The sequence below is a fragment of the Pinus tabuliformis genome, chromosome X, assembly GCF_031772625.1.
Source record: "Pinus tabuliformis cultivar Carrire ecotype Pingquan chromosome X, CPIR1, whole genome shotgun sequence".
Lineage (NCBI taxonomy): Eukaryota > Viridiplantae > Streptophyta > Pinopsida > Pinales > Pinaceae > Pinus > Pinus tabuliformis.
This window is the reverse complement of record NC_142308.1, coordinates 1,255,790,975-1,255,805,344: the sequence shown is the minus strand read 5'-3', so window position 1 is coordinate 1,255,805,344 and position 14,370 is coordinate 1,255,790,975.

The window sequence follows — 14,370 nt, the reverse complement described above, 5'->3', positions numbered from 1 at the left end:
CCCATGGTTTTGTGCATGGGGTTTGCACATGGTTTTGGGCATAATGGTTTTCTTCCCATGGTATTTTGTAGATCTGGTCAAGGGAACTACATTTATATTCTAATAAGGGTTAATGGATTGGGGTTTATGAATGCTTCAACATGTATATATATATTTTAACATTAAAAGGAATATAATGAAAAACCAATCTAGTAGTCTTGATTTTTGGATCCAAGGGAAAATATATATGTATATTTGTTTTATGTTTTCGCAATTATATATTTTTATGTTTTAAGAATTAGTTTGCAAGTAATTTTTGTAGAAAGTTAAAACCTACATTGGTATCAAATATGTTTCGACTTCAAGGGGATGCCTTTTCTGTTGAGGGGTTTTTCTCAGGCGAACAATGGAAAGATAGAGATCGAGAAATTTAATGATCAAAGTTTTGAGTTGTGGAAGTTTAAGATGGGGGATCTGTTGGTGGACCAAGATCAACGGATTGTTGTAGATACTGGTTCAACACCAATAGGAATGTCGACAAGAGACTAGGTGAAGCTAGATCGAAAGGCGAAGAGAACAATACGATTGCGTCTCTCAGATTCAACATTGTTGAATGTATCAAGGGAAGCTATAGAAAAGGCTTCGTGGGACAAGTTAGGGACTTTGTATCAATCTAAGTCTTTAGTGAACAAACTGTTCCTACGGAAAAATCTATATAACATGAGGATGAAGGATGGAGACTATTATGCAACCAACTCCTATAATATAAGAAAAGATAGATCAATGACTTAAAAATTAGCCTCTTCAAGGGGGAAACCTCCTTTACATTACATAAATGAATAATTCTTGGATGATGCAAATGACAAGACCTCCTTGGTATATATAGGAGTCTAAGGGGTCACAATATAATCAGAGGCTACATAATAATAATAATGTAAATGCAAAACAATAACAATAGCGGGATTCTATGGGGCACAACAATAATAATAGGGGGCTACACTAACAATAAAAATAAGGGGAATGCACTAGTACTATAGGGACCTAACATGCCCATCTCCTTCAAAAAAGTGTTGTCCTCAACGCTTGAGTAGTTCTGGATGCTTCTGTATAAAATTCTCATCCTCCCATGTGGAACATTCAGCAAGTAAGTTCTTCCACTTAATGAGATACTCTGAAATTAATTGATTCCATAGCTGTTAGGTTCTTGTTTCCGTGAATACTTCAGTCTCAAATATGATGTTTCCTTCTTCATCAAGTTTTGGAAACACTGTTTGAACTAAGAGCATGTCACCTGTTAGCTCTTGAAATTTCACCTCAGGCTGAGAAAGGTAAACCTCAAGGCAACATCAAACCATTTAGCCTCGTAGCTAGCCCTACGGGGCAGGAGAAGGCTCTCTCCGGTCTATCTCGGTAAAATCTTCAATGGATGAGATGACCAATAGGGTAACACTGATTTTAGGCTAGTAAACTGATCAAAAGGGTTGATTTGGAGTTTTTAGGGTTTTTGGTGGCAAATTAAGGGGATGGCAATTTTGGGTGCGGGGATTGGACACAGTTTCTGCAGGGGGTTCTTTGGGGCGAGGTAGGAGACCGTATTGATGCCTTTGATTGAGGTGAATGGATGGAAAAGACCGGTGAGGAGCTAAGGAGAGCAAATAATACTTTGAATTCTCCTTAAACAGTAGAAAACATTGAAATTAAACAAACTTAAAAGCAGAGCATGACAGTCATGAATTCTTACTTTAACACTTCGTTTGTTTAATGTGCAGAAGGAAAAGAAAGGAAATGAATCACATAACACACTTACAAGTACATTAAGAAGCACTCCATCAATACATGAAACCAAAAGAATCCAAAAAAGGACTGCAAAATCCTGGTCTTCCTTAGCCAAAAATTGCAGAGATACAATGAAATAATACAATGATAGCTTCTCCCTCAAGAGTCCCACCATGAAAATGAGCAAGAAAGTACATAATATAGATCATCTAACCTCTTTCCCTGCCTCCATGGGTCGAGCTCACTATCCAAGGAGTTGTTTCAACCACTTCTAAACTAAGCACTACAAACTAGGCAGTCAAAACAACTTGCCTCTATAAGCTAGGAAACCAATTCATTCATTTAATATTTACCCTTTTCATGAATGAATCTTCTAGAAGTGTTACATAAGAGTAAAAGTGTCTTAAAAGTACAATAATTACATCAAAGAGAATCATAATTCACCCCAAAAAGTCAAATTGGGTCAAACTGCGTTTTTCTGAGCTGTACAGTGCATTTTGGAAAAATCTGCCTGACGGGTCGCGCGCCCCTGCCTGACGGGTCGCGCGCCCCTGCCTGACGGGTCGCGCGCCTTTGGAGCCACTTTTGGGGCACTTGCAGGTGTCCAAATTGGGCAAGAGTAGGCTTGTTGGAAAGGTCTGTGAGTCTACTTTCCAACCCAACTGGAATTTTTGAATTTGGAGTTCATTTTCCCTGTCAAAAATCAAATCTCCCAAGACTGCTTTCTGTAACTCAAAAAAGTGGCAGAAAGTCATTTTTTGCTAGTTTTTTGACTTTCTGGAGGCCCAAAACTTCACCAAATCTCAAGTCCATCCATGAGCATGTGTAAATTTGCATGAAAAATCTAGAAATGCTGAGTTTTTTCCAAATGGAGTTGCCATGATGAAGGGTCGCGCGGGGGGTGAGACCCGTTAATGGGAAAAACCTGCAAATTGCCTGAAAAAGTCAAAATTCACCCAAAATTCTCAAAATTTCTTGGGATTTGTGCTGTGGCTAGGCTATTTAGTGCCTTGATCCTTGAGTGAAGCCTCAGCCAAGATACGGAGGGGATTGGGCCTCTTTCTCCGTTTTAGCGCCTCGGTCAACCGCCTTTGAAGCACCTTCATTTTGGCCTTGCACACATGCATTCGAGCCCAATAATGGTTTTTCATGTTTCCTGTGATGGACACCTTTTCCACCCTTATGTGGCCTCCTCTGTACCTCAATCTCGGAAACAGATGCTTGGTCATCACTCTGCTCATATGTTTCGGTTTCTGACATTGTTTAAGGAGCAGAGTGGACAAAATGTACTGCTGTTTCTGCCTTTAAAAGTGCTGATTTCTTTGCTGTTTCAAGGGGATAAGGAACATGAGGGGAAAGCTAGGGAAGGGACATTTTTGAAAGGAAAATGGGAATACATGTATATAACAGGGAATTTAGGGAAAACATTGCAAAAAATCATTGCATATGCATCATCAAATTCATGTGTTTACATGGGCATATGGAGAGGTAGGGTTAGGGTTTGAGTTTTAGTGTTTAGGGAGAGGGGTAGGGTTTGTATTTCTTTTACAAATTAGCAGGGGAAATTACATGGAAATACAAGGAAAGTGAAAAGGGGAAAGAGGAAAATAATTACAAGGGAAAAACCATGAAACAGCAATAAACCCTAGCACACTTTTACAATGTAACATACAGCCATATGGAGGTCTTGCTCTTGCACAATTTGATCTTCAAAAACAAATGCATAATGTCCCTCTAATATAATCAACAACCATTTCAAAGTTTGGAGAACCTACCTCAAGCAAATTGATGATTTGGAGGGTGCTTGAACGAATTTGCAGTTAGTTTGAAAGGGAGGTCGCTGACGGGTCGCGCGCCTCACCCAACGGGTCGCGCGCGCCTGACGGGTCGCGCCCGTTATGAAATTACACTGCGGGATGAGCTCTGACGGGTCGCGCGCCTGGCCTGACGGGTCGCGCGCCTGTCCTGCTCCCCAATTTCGACCAGTTTCACTCAAAACCGCTTGGATGCTCGCCCAATCTCTCTTGCAAGTGTCTTGGATGCATAATGAGGGTAAAAGGAGGGAGATTGGGCTTATATAAGCTTCATTTGAATAAATTTCATGCTCAAACCCACTTTCTAATGTTTCTCTTTGACACTTTATAAAACTGACTTTTTTGGTTTCCTTTGTCCTGAAATTGACTCATTTAGTGCTTTTGCTTGATTCTTTTTGCAGGGAGATCATCTGAGGGATCTTGGCAAGGGGACCAGGGTTACATGCTGTCCACTGAAGTCTTTTGAAATTTCATCACTTTTTACAAAAATTTGAAAAAATGACCTTGGCTTTAAAAACAGAGTTTTTAAATCCAAGGTGAAAATTAACTGTACAAGATAAAAAATTTTGAAGAACCATCTTTACAATCATCCCTCTGGCTTGCTGGTTACTTACTGACCTTCAGAGACATGAGCTTGTAAACATACTTGACCAAAACCCTAGACCTAGGAATTTGACCTCAAGACAAGACAAGACAAGCTTGAAAGAGCTTAATGACTGAAATGACCTGATCCAGCAATGCCAAGAGGGGTACAAATACACCAGCTCCTCCATCAGGGTTATGGCATGCCTAATGGGATGCAAAAATTGACACTGATGAGACACCTACCTATGCAAATGCAAAGAGCTTTGATCGCTGATGGAGGGCTACTAGACCGACTCTAACATTGGCTCCAATGGGGATGGTAGCTCCTTGGAGGTACCAAGAACCTTAGACCTCTGGGAGAGTAGACCAGTGCTTTATCATTGGGCATTGGAGTCAAAAACTCAAACTACAATGCATGACTGAAAACCGACACAAACTAACTTAACAACAAGACTGATAATTGACTCACAAAGGACTCATGACTCAACTAAAAACTGAATCGATACTTCAACACAACCGACAAAATGAAATGATGCTCAAGTTTGAGCTTATTCATCAAAACCTACTCTAACAGTTTCATTCATCACCTGATCAAGTGAAATGAAACAACCAATGCAACCAAGTAAGTGTTCCATCTGCTGTTCGAATTCTCCTCAAGTGCTCACTTATGAACAAAAAGAGAGAACTACTGAAAGGCAACTCCCATGACAACTTAGAAACAGGTCCGTTGAATGATATGAACTCTCTATCCGCCTCCAAAAACACTGCATAAGGATCTTGAAATTCAAGCACACTGGATCTTAGCTCATCTAATAGATTTCTTCTCGTGTCCTCATACCATGAATGCAAACTTTGATCTGAGCCTTGTGACGAGACTTCTGCTGAAAATGACAAAGAAACCGGCTGCTGGATCAAATTCATATCAGCACAGGTTTCAAGCTCACCTGTAATCAATGGAAAAAGACTTTGACTGCAAACTTCATCCAAAACATCAGCTATTGGATCATGAAAAACTTGAAAAGACTGTTGTAATGTATCCACTAAAAATGCATGACATCCTTGTAGCTGTTCATCTTTTTCTTGAGAGATTTTACGAAGATTCTGCCTTATAAACTGAAATGCTTCGAAACAAAAGGGTATAGAATCTTCCTGCATCATCAAATCATGTATTTCATCTTCCACAACTTCATCTGTAATCTGCCCTTCAATTTCATTTAGTGGCTGCAAATCTGATGCCACAGGCTGCTCAAGAATTTTGTTATCTGTCTCATCCTCAACATTAACACTGAGAGATTGCTGATTTGTTATAGGCTGTTCATTTGAAGATTTACTATGCAATCTACCCTTCAAAAACTGAAATGATTCAAAACAGAATGGTACAGAGTCACCTTGAATCATTAAATCATGTGTGTCCACTTCCAAGTCTTCAGCTGCAACTTGACAATCAATGGCTTTCGGGGGTTGCAAATCTAAATATGAGAAGTCTTGAACAAAATTTTCATTGCTCTCAAGATGATTCAAATCAAGACTTGTTGACATTTGATTTCTGATTGCATGGTAGTTATCTCTGATGAACTGAAACGAATCAAAACAAAAAGGCAAAGATCCTTCACTTACTTCAAACTTTGCTGCACTTTCCTCGTCACTGTCATAGCTGATATGTGATGGCTGAACATTGTATTCAAGCTGCTGAAAATGAACTTCTTCCTCCCACAAACTAGCTGTTGATTCGTCTGCAAGATTAGCTTCTTTTTGGAGAACATAATCATCATCATACTGATCAAACCGAGGCAAATCATCGGTATAAAACATATCATCAAGCATGCAGGTCATATCAACAGTTCTTTCTTCTCCAAGATGATCTACAAAACAATCATTATCAGATCTATGACAACTAGGATAAGAAACAAAATGTTTTGGATCAGCAACTTGTTCTTCTTCAATCAGCGTGCCATGATCTTGAACATCATAAGAATTTCTTGTGTTGATCTTGTCCATCATCTTTTCCACTGCACTTACCAAAATGTCAAGCTTTACCTCTAGAGATTTCGATTTTTCCGGATCTATATTTTTCATCTCTTCTTCTTTCAACCTTGCCCTTCGGATCAGCAGATGAGATTCTACATTTACTGCACTGTTTTGCATCTCGTGAAGTGTTGCAATATCCCTTTCTCTCAGCTGAAACTCCATCTCCGGATCAAAGGCACCCGGGTAGTGCAAGAGAGCAGATCTAGGAGTAGGCCTTATATCAACTGGCATTGAATAATAAACTTGGTTAAATCTGGCTGAAAATTGTTGTACTGTCTCCCCTGGCAATCTTTTCAGCTGGTTATACTCTTCTACAATCAAGAAAAGGTTCTGTCCGATCATCCATCTGTCAAGAAAAACTTGGACGAACTGCTGGAAATCTGAGATGCTTGCATCAGGCAGGGCTTTGAACCAACTCTTCACTTTGGCTTGCAAAGAAAGAGCAAAAAGCCTTATACTAACATCTTTTTCATCAACTTCAAAAAGGTCAAGAAAATTCTCAAAATTCTGCACATGTTGCTCAGCGTTGACATTCTTACATTCACCATCAAACCTCGGCAAGTATAGATCATAGTTTTTGGGGAAAGCATGAAGAACAGAAGGTAAAACAAGAGGTTTATACCGATCTGGAATTTTACAAGGTATAGGTATAGAATTAGTTTTGGTCACTTGAGGTTCATCAATTTGAAGATCGCCATCACAAAATTCGGAAGAAAGGTCTTGATCAAGCTCAAAGGTATGCAAATATTTGGTATTCACAATCTTCGAAGGAAAAGAATTAACTGTAGGTCGAGGATCTCTTCTCAAATACAGTATACTTTGCAAAGCCCTTTTTACATTCTCAGGAAAAGAGGAGAAATAATTTAGAACAAAGAAAAAAATGTCTTGGATGAAATTCCAACTTGAGTACCTGATCTTGCCATATTCTCCTTTCATGTTTCTGCTGGTCGGGATCATCCTCCAGTGGAGTCTTTGGATCTGATCTCGAAAATGATTTAGAGTCGCCAAGTGAATGATTTCAGCCTTTCAAGTGTCTGATCGTTGTCCACTATCAACAATCAGATCTGAACTTGATACATGTACTGGGGTAAAATGCAAATGAAGTGCTGTATTCACAAGCTCACGGAGATTGACTGAAGCAGCGTTTATCTACTTGCGCTTATGCAAAGCAAAAGCGTTTCGAAGGCTACCTGGCATAACTTCAGACTCCGTCTAAGACTTATGAAACACACACATCAATCCACAAACGATTTGTTCTCCCCAGTATGGTCGCCAGTATGTTAGCTCTTGAAATTTCACCTCAGGCTGAGAAAGGTAAACCTCAAGGCAACATCAAACCATTTAGCCTCGTAGCTAGCCCTACGGGGCAGGAGAAGGCTCTCTCCGGTCTATCTCGGTAAAATCTTCAATGGATGAGATGACTAATAGGGTAACACTGATTTTAGGCTAGTAAACTGATCAAAAGGGTTGATTTGGAGTTTTTAGGGTTTTTGGTGGCAAATTAAGGGGATGGCAATTTTGGGTGCGGGGATTGGACACAGTTTCTGCAGGGGGTTCATTGGGGCGAGGTAGGAGATCGTATTGATGCCTTTGATTGAGGTGAATGGATGGAAAAGAACGGTGAGGAGCTAAGGAGAGCAAACAATACTTTGAATTCTCCTGAAACAGCAGAAAACATTGAAATTAAACAAACTTAAAAGCAGAGCATGACAGTCATGAATTCTTACTTTAACACTTCGTTTGTTTAATGTGCAGAAGGAAAAGAAAGGAAATGAATCACATAACACACTTACAAGTACATTAATAAGCACTCCATCAATACATGAAACCACAAGAATCCCAAAAAGGACTGCAAAATCCTGGTCTTCCTTAGCCAAAAATTGCAGAGATACAATGAAATAATACAATGATAGCTTCTCCCTCAAGAGTCCCACCATGAAAATGAGCAAGAAAGTACATAATATAGATCATCTAACCTCTTTCCCTGCCTCCATGGGTCGAGCTCACTATCCAAGGAGTTGTTTCAACCACTTCTAAACTAAGCACTACAAACTAGGCAGTCAAAACAACTTGCCTCTATAAGCTAGGAAACCAATTCATTCACTTAATATTTACCCTTTTCATGAATGAATCTTCTAGAAGTGTTACATAAGAGTAAAAGTGTCTTAAAAGTACAATAATTACATCAAAGAGAATCATAATTCACCCCAAAAAGTCAAACTGGGTCAAACTGCGTTTTTCTGAGCTGTACAGTGCATTTTGGAAAAATCTGCCTGACGGGTCGCGCGCCCCTGCCTGACGGGTCGCGCGCCTTTGGAGCCACTTTTGGGGCACTTTCAGGTGTCCAAATTGGGCAAGAGTAGGCTTTTTGGAAAGGTCTGTGAGTCTACTTTCCAACCCAACTGGAATTTTTGAATTTGGAGTTCATTTGCCCTGTCAAAAATCAAATCTCCCAAGACTGCTTTCTGTAACTCAAAAAAGTGGCAGAAAGTCATTTTTTGCTAGTTTTTTGACTTTCTGGAGGCCCAAAACTTCACCAAATCTCAAGTCCATCCATGAGCATGTGTAAATTTGCATGAAAAATATGGAAATGCTGAGTTTTTTCCAAATGGAGTTGCCATGATGAAGGGTCACGCGGGGGGTGAGACCCGTTAATGGGAAAAACCTGCAAATTGCCTGAAAAAGTCAAAATTCACCCAAAATTCTCAAAATTTCTTGGGATTTGTGTTGTGGCTAGGCTATTTAGTGCCTTGATCCTTGAGTGAAGCCTCAGCCAAGATACGGAGGGGATTGGGCCTCTTTCTCCGTTTTAGCGCCTCGGTCAACCACCTTTGAAGCACCTTCATTTTGGCCTTGCACACATGCATTTGCGCCCAATAATGGTTTTTCATGTTTCCTGTGATGGCCACCTTTTCCACCCTTATGTGGCCTCCTCTGTACCTCAATCTCGGAAACGGATGCTTGGTCATCACTCTGCTCATATGTTTCGGTTTCTGACATTGTTTAAGGAGCAGAGTGGACAAAATGTACTGCTGTTTCTGCCTTTAAAAGTGCTGATTTCTTTGCTGTTTCAAGGGGACAAGGAACATGAGGGGAAAGTTAGGGAAGGGACATTTTTGAAAGGAAAATGGGAATACATGTATATAACAGGGAATTTAGGGAAAACATTGCAAAAAATCATTGCATATGCATCATCAAATTCATGTGTTTACATGGGCATATGGAGAGGTAGGGTTAGGGTTTGAGTTTTAGTGTTTAGGGAGAGGGGTAGGGTTTGCATTTCTTTTACAAATTAGCGGGGGAAATTACATGGAAATACAAGGAAATTGAAAAGGGGAAAGAGGAAAATAATTACAAGGGAAAAACCATGAAACAACAATAAACCCTAGCACACTTTTACAATGTAACATACAGCCATATGGAGGTCTTGCTCTTGCACAATTTGATCTTCAAAAACAAATGCATAATGTCCCTCTAATATAATCAGCAACCATTTCAAAGTTTGGAGAACCTACCTCAAGCAAATTGATGATTTGGAGGGTGCTTGAACGAATTTGCAGTTAGTTTGAAAGGGAGGTCGCTGACGGGTCGCGCGCCTCACCCAACGGGTCGCGCGCGCCTGACAGGTCGCGCCCGCTATGAAATTACATTGCGGGATGAGCTCTGACGAGTCGCGCGCCTGGCCTGACAGGTCGCGCGCCTGTCCTGCTCCCCAATTTCGACCAGTTTCACTCAAAACCGCTTGGATGCTTGCCCAATCTCTCTTGCAAGTGTCTTGGATGCACAATGAGGGTAAAAGGAGGGAGATTGGGCTTATATAAGCTTCATTTGAATAAATTTCATGCCAAACCCACTTTCTAATGTTTCTCTTTGACACTTTATAAAATTGACTTTTTTGGTTTCCTTTGTCCTGAAATTGACTCATTTAGTGCTTTTGCTTGATTCTTTTTGCAGGGAGATCATCTGAGGGATCTTGGCAAGGGGACCAGGGTTACATGCTGTCCACTGAAGTCTTTTGAAATTTCATCACTTTTTACAAAAATTTGAAAAAATGACCTTGGCTTTAAAAACAGAGTTTTTAAATCCAAGGTGAAAATTAACTGTACAAGATAAAAAATTTCGAAGAAACATCTTTACAATCATCCCTCTGGCTTGCTGGGTACTTACTGACCTTCAGAGACATGAGCTTGTAAACATACTTGACCAAAACCCTAGACCTAGGAATTTGACCTCAAGACAAGACAAGACAAGCTTGAAAGAGTTTAATGACTGAAATGACCTGATCCAGCAATGCCAAGAGGGGTACAAATACACCAGCTCCTCCATCAGGGTTATGGCATGCCTAATGGGATGCAAAAATTGACACTGATGAGACACCTACCTATGCAAATGCAAAGAGCTTTGATCGCTGATGGAGGGCTACTAGACCGACTCTAACATCACCAATAACCTTCTTTAAGCATGAAACATGGAAAACTGGGTGTACTAAAAAAGATGCAGGAAAATCCAATTTGTATGCCATAGTACCAATATTTTGCAACACCTTGTAAGGATCATATTAATTGGGTGATAATTTATTATCCTTCTTAGCTTGCTTGAAGGACATTTTTTTTTTATGGTTGTAGCCGTAAAAATAACTCGTTGCCTATATCAAAACTTATTTCACTGTGATGCTGATTTTCCCGTTGTTTCCTTCGATTCTGCGGCAGAGTGAGGTTATCCTTTAAGAGTTGGAGAACTTTTTGTCGATGCTCGATGTGATCTTCCACTACTTGAACCTTATAATTTTCACTTAAAGATGATGTGATGGATGGGGGATGATATCCATAAAGTGCCATAAATGGAGTCATTTTTGCTGCAGAATGGAAGGAAGTGTTATACCACCATTTAGCTAGAGGTAACCATTTGACCCATTGTGTTTGTTTTTTAGATACAAAGCAACGAAGATATCCTTCCAAACATTTTTCACTATCTCAGTTTTCCCATCAGATTGAGGATGATAAGATGAGCTATGAGCTAATTGAGTACCAAGACAAGAAAATAATTCCATCCAAAAATTTCCAATTAAAATGGGATATCTACCACTTACAGTAATCTTTGGGTTTCCATGTAGCTTTTAAATTATTTCCATAAATGAAGTAGCAACTATACTGGATTTAAAAGGATGATATAATGTCAAAAAGTGTGCATACTTGGTAATTCTGTCAACTATCACCATAATGACACTCTTTCCTTCAGACCTGGGTAGAATTATGATAAATCCATTGAGACCTCCTCCCAACGTTGAGTTGGAATTTCTAAAGGTTGTAACAGACCCAAGGTCTTAATTGTCTCAACTTTATTTTGTTGGCAAACCAAACATTCTGCCACAAACTTTTGAATATTGGATTTAAGGCCATCCAAAAAAATTCCTTCTTGATCCTGTGGTAATTTTAAAAAAATCTTGAATGCCCTCCTAAAGGGGAGGTGTGTAATTCCAAAAGAATATTTTGCTTGAGTTGTGAATTCTTACAAAGGTATAAGCGATATTTGTACCAGAATGAATCAATTTTCCATCTAAATGTATCATATGTACTAGGATCTTGTTGCAAATTTTGAATGAGTGTCCACACCTTTTCGTCATTCTTCCATTCATCTGTTGCTTCGGTTATCCAATCATGTTGGATAATAGAAATGGCACAAAGCAATGCTTCCACATCCTCATCCTTTCTTGAGAGTGCATCTACAACAACATTTTTCTTCCCTTTTTTGTAGATGACTTCAAAGTCATAACCCAACATATTTGTGACCCATTTTTACTGCTCTTCTTAAGATAATATTTGTTCCAAAAAGTATTTAATACTATCGTGATCTGTTTTTACCTTGAAGTGAATTCCCATTAGGCAAGGTCGACATTTCTTTAGTGCATGTAGTATTACCAACATTTCTTCTCATAAATAGGTTTGTGTAAATACCTTTAAAAAGTAATGGGTCTTCCTTCTTGAATTAAAACAACACCAATTCCATTTCCTAAGGCATAACATTCTACAATAAAGGATTTTGTGAAGTGTGGCATATGTAAGACCAGTTCTTGGCACATTTCCTCTTTAATATGTTCAAAGGCCTTAGTTGCTTCTCGAGTCCAAGAAAATGCAACTTTCTTCAGTAATGTTGTTAGAGGTGTTTCTATTCTCCCATAATTCTTAACAAAATTGTGATAATACCCTGTCAACCCGAGAAATACTTGAATATGCTTTATGGTTGTGGGGATTTTCCATTCCTTAATGGATTTAATTTTGTTAGGGTCTACCTTAATACCCTCACGAGACACAATATGACCCAGATATTCCAACTCCTTTACTACAAAGCAAAATTTGGAGGTTTTTGCATATACTTGTTTCCTCTCTAATAGTTTGAGCACCCTGTCAATATGTTGAACATGATCCTTCCAAGACTTGTTGTAGATTAGTATATCATCAAAAAATACTAACACAAATTCTCTAAGGAAGGCTTTGAAAATGGAATTCATCAAACATTGAAATGTGGAAGGTGAATTAGTAAGTCCAAAAGGCATGATAAAAAATTCATAATGACCCTCATGAGTTTTGAATGTTTTTTTTGGAATGTCTTCAGTCTTCATTCTAATATGATGATATCCTGAACAAAGATCCAACTTGGTGAAGTAAATTGCTCCATGTAATTCATCCAACAATTCATCAATGACAAGAATGGTAAATTTATCTTTAATAGTGAGCGTGTTGATCTCCCTATAATATGGACACATACACCATGATCCATCCTTCTTGTGCACCAATAATACTGGTGAGAGAAAGAACTTTGACTAGGTTTAATTATACCAGTCTCTAGCATTTATACCACCATACATTCAATTTCACTATTTTTGGCATATGGATATCTATAAGGTATGATGTTTGGAGGAACACTTACTGGAATCAAATGAAAGAATGATCCCAATCATGAATAGGTGGGAGGAATTTGGGAGTCGCAAACACCTTGGAATGATTGTCAAAGACTTTTTGGAGATTTGGAGAAATATATGATTTCGATGTTTGAACCTCTAGTGAGCATAATTAACTTTTTCTTTTTGATATATCCTTATATATTGAGAGTATGAGGAGTGGTAATTACTACCAATGCATTACAAGATATGGTCAGATTCATTTCTTCTTTCTCTGGGGTTGTTTCTTGGTGTATATCCTCCTCTTTTGATGTTTCTTATACCTTTTCTTCCTCCTCTTCACAATATATGTAGAATAATTTCTTCTCAACACACTTATTACCTTTAGCTTATTTTCTATCAAAACTTTAACAAAGCCCTTTTTCTCTTTTTTCCTCCAATTGTTGTGGTGTCAACCTTGTAGGTTGTGGAAGAGTAGGTGAAAAAGCACTTCCATATTTATAGTTGTGAGTGGTAGACTTCCTTGTTGCCATAATTTTTCTTTCAACTTTTCTTTCCTCCCCGAATTCCTTCTCTAATGGATTAGGTTCCCAAGAGCGAACCTCATGTTAGATGTTATCTTTTAGAGTCCCTATGAAGACATCAATCCTATGCTCCTCTGGAATATCAATTACCCTAATATTAATTTTTGGAAGTATTCAATGTGATCCGCCATTGAACCCTTTTATTTGAGATTTATCAATTTGCTAAAGAAGGTGTTTCTCTTTATATATTCATAATCTGCTATCATTTCCTCTGTAAAAATTGACCAGGTGACAAGTGGTTTACGAGAACAAAGCCATCTATACCATACAAACTGATTGGGTTCTAAATATAAAGATGAAATATGTACCTTTTGTGAGGGTTTCACATCATGTAGATAAAAATATTGCCCCATATATAGTATCCATGTTACTCGATCCTTGCCATCAAACTTCCTCATATCTATTTTTGGAATGTGGTGGTTGTTAAATCCCACATTGTGTTGAAGGAAGTGTAACTAGGTTTGGTCTTCATAGATGTACTTTTTATATTTGTACTTATTAAATAAAATAAATATTATTATAATATATGTCAATGAGTTTCTTTCTCATTAAAGTAGGTCTAGCACATGTCAAAGTGCTATAGGTGAGTCAAATAGTCAAGAGAAGATATTTAAGGTCGCAAGGGCATGTTACACTATGTATAAATATATATTAAAGGCAAAGGGAAACCTCAAAGAAAATTCAAGTATAATCCTATGTAATGAAA